This window comes from Calliphora vicina, chromosome 4 (assembly GCF_958450345.1).
Source record: "Calliphora vicina chromosome 4, idCalVici1.1, whole genome shotgun sequence".
Classification (NCBI taxonomy): Eukaryota; Metazoa; Arthropoda; class Insecta; order Diptera; family Calliphoridae; genus Calliphora; species Calliphora vicina.
In genome coordinates, this window is record NC_088783.1 from 91,878,661 (window position 1) to 91,880,952 (window position 2,292).

The 2,292-nt window shown below is 27.1% G+C and overlaps 1 long non-coding RNA gene across 1 annotated transcript; it reads left to right on the forward strand.

The window, feature by feature from the left end:
- Positions 1 to 583: 583 nt before the first annotated feature.
- Positions 584 to 1,947, forward strand: LOC135956218 (uncharacterized). The gene is made up of 3 exons (XR_010576364.1): positions 584 to 756; positions 1,605 to 1,710; positions 1,775 to 1,947. It is a non-coding gene; the product is annotated as an uncharacterized LOC135956218 (long non-coding RNA).
- The last annotated feature ends 345 nt before the right edge of the window (positions 1,948 to 2,292 follow it).

Here is a 2,292-nt window from a genome sequence, read left to right on the forward strand (position 1 = left end):
TAAATGTAAATAATGATACTACCCAGCAAACAAAAATATGTAATACTAAAGTTAATCATCAAATAAGAAATACAAATTGGCAAGATATAGTAAAACTTTCAGATCCAAATGCAATGTTTAATGCAATTCATGATAAATTCAACAATATATACAAAAATTGTAAACTAATAACAAGTAAAAAGCAAAAAAGAGTACACAGAAAGAAAAAAGCACTTCTAAATTTAAGTTTATTTTACTCAAATTTAGCCAGAATTGTACTTAAAAATTTAAGTACGATTCATACTCATTTGTACTTAGAACAAGTATAAACGGGATTAATTAAACAAATCAAGCGGAAATTTTCTTAAAACAAGTACGAAATTCTTGAATTAAGTAAGAAAATCTTATTTTAAGTACAAGTGAGAAGTTAAATCAAGTAGTTAATTCTTAAACTTCAATTTAAGAGTAAGATGACTTGAAATAAGAAAAAAATTCTTATATTGATGCCTAAGAGAAAAAGAGCGGCATAAAATTTACTCTCTGAACTGCTCTCAAAGTTATTTTGTACTCGAGCTGTTACATGCAATTTCCATCAGTCTGTTTTGTCCGTTCAAGTTGTTCTGTAGTGTTTTCGGTGTTCTATATTGTATTGTGTATTGCGTTGCTAAGTGAAAAAATATTATGAGTGAAGCAGAAGTGGCTCCCGACAAAAAGACACCCACCTGCTCCAGCTTCTCCAGGAGTTTAACCAACCCAGTGCATATGGATGTTTAAAAGGTAAGTCAAACATTAATTTACTTATTATAATTTGTGATTTATTTATAAAACATAATACAGCAAGCCAAGCGACAATTTTGTGTACATAAGTTTTTTTTACATGTTTTCTTTTGGCTTACTATATTATGTTTTATAAATAGACTGCTGAATTTGCAACAAATTCTTTAAAAAAAATAACGGTACAACGTAGTATGTATACATACGTATATACGTATACGTACAAATTTTTTCAATAAGAAATATTTTTGCATTTGTACAAACACACACATACATATGTAGCTGCGCACATCGTTTAGAAACAGGTTTTTTAAGACGCAAACAACAAAATGTGCACTTGTAAACAAATAATACAAGCATTTTGTTCTTATTTTAAGAATTCTCGTGCTTGATGTTTGTGTGTCTATAATATAGACACACAAACACCTACATATATGTAATTTGTTGTTTGCGTCTTTGTGTGCCAATGTGTGTATTAGTATAAATAAGTGTTTTTTGTCTATGAACTGATGTTATTTTTGTTCCAGAAATGAACAATATGTTTCTTATTCAAAAATACAAGTACAGTCACTTTTTAAAGAATTTGATGCAAATTTAACAATGAATACATTTTTGTTTCAATTAGAAAAAATATAAAAACAACTGTACGATATTAAATATTTATCCTCATATTAATAAATAGTTTTTAAATTTATCAAAGAATTTTGTATGGATATATTGTTTTATAAACCTTTGAAAATTTTTAAAATTATTTATGAATATGGGGATAAATCTTTAATATTGTATAGTTAATATTATAAATAAATTTATAAACAATTTTCATATTATATCATTTGTTTGTACATTTTTAGCTTCTCAGGTAACATACAACAGCTTGCAATATATGAAAGGTGAAAACGTTAAGGAAGCAATACCTCTCCTTGGTCTTCGAATCGAATTTAGTGAAAAAAAATTCAGGTAAGCATTAAATAATACTGATTTTTGCAAATATAATTTAACAAATCTTAATCTTATTCTATAGTTTGGCATCAATGACGACACAATTTCTGTCCAATCCAAAGTTGGCAACTAGTTAATTGAAGAAGATGACTTCCGTGGCAAACGAGTTTTAAGCAGGGTAATACTATAGTTAAATTTTATATTTCTTTATTTGTATTTCTCATAAACAAAATAAAATTTATTAAAAATAAAAAATAGTGTGTTTTTCTTAAATCAATCTTAGTTTGGCTTAAATCAAGTACGAATTCGAGCTTAAATCAATCCGATCAGAGGATTACATCAAGTATGAATTCAAGCTTAAATCTAGTTCAAAATTCTTGAAACAAACTCATTTTGGGATTAATTCAATCTCGGACATTCTTAAATCAATCTTATTTTTGGATTACATCAAGTACGAAGTCGTGCTTAAATCAAGTTTATAATTCTTGAATCAAGCGTATTTAGGGATTAATTCAATCTCAGCCATTCTTAAATAGAGCTAAAATTAAGATTTTTGGACTTGATGAATCCGTACTTGAATCAAGTATTTTGTACTCGGTA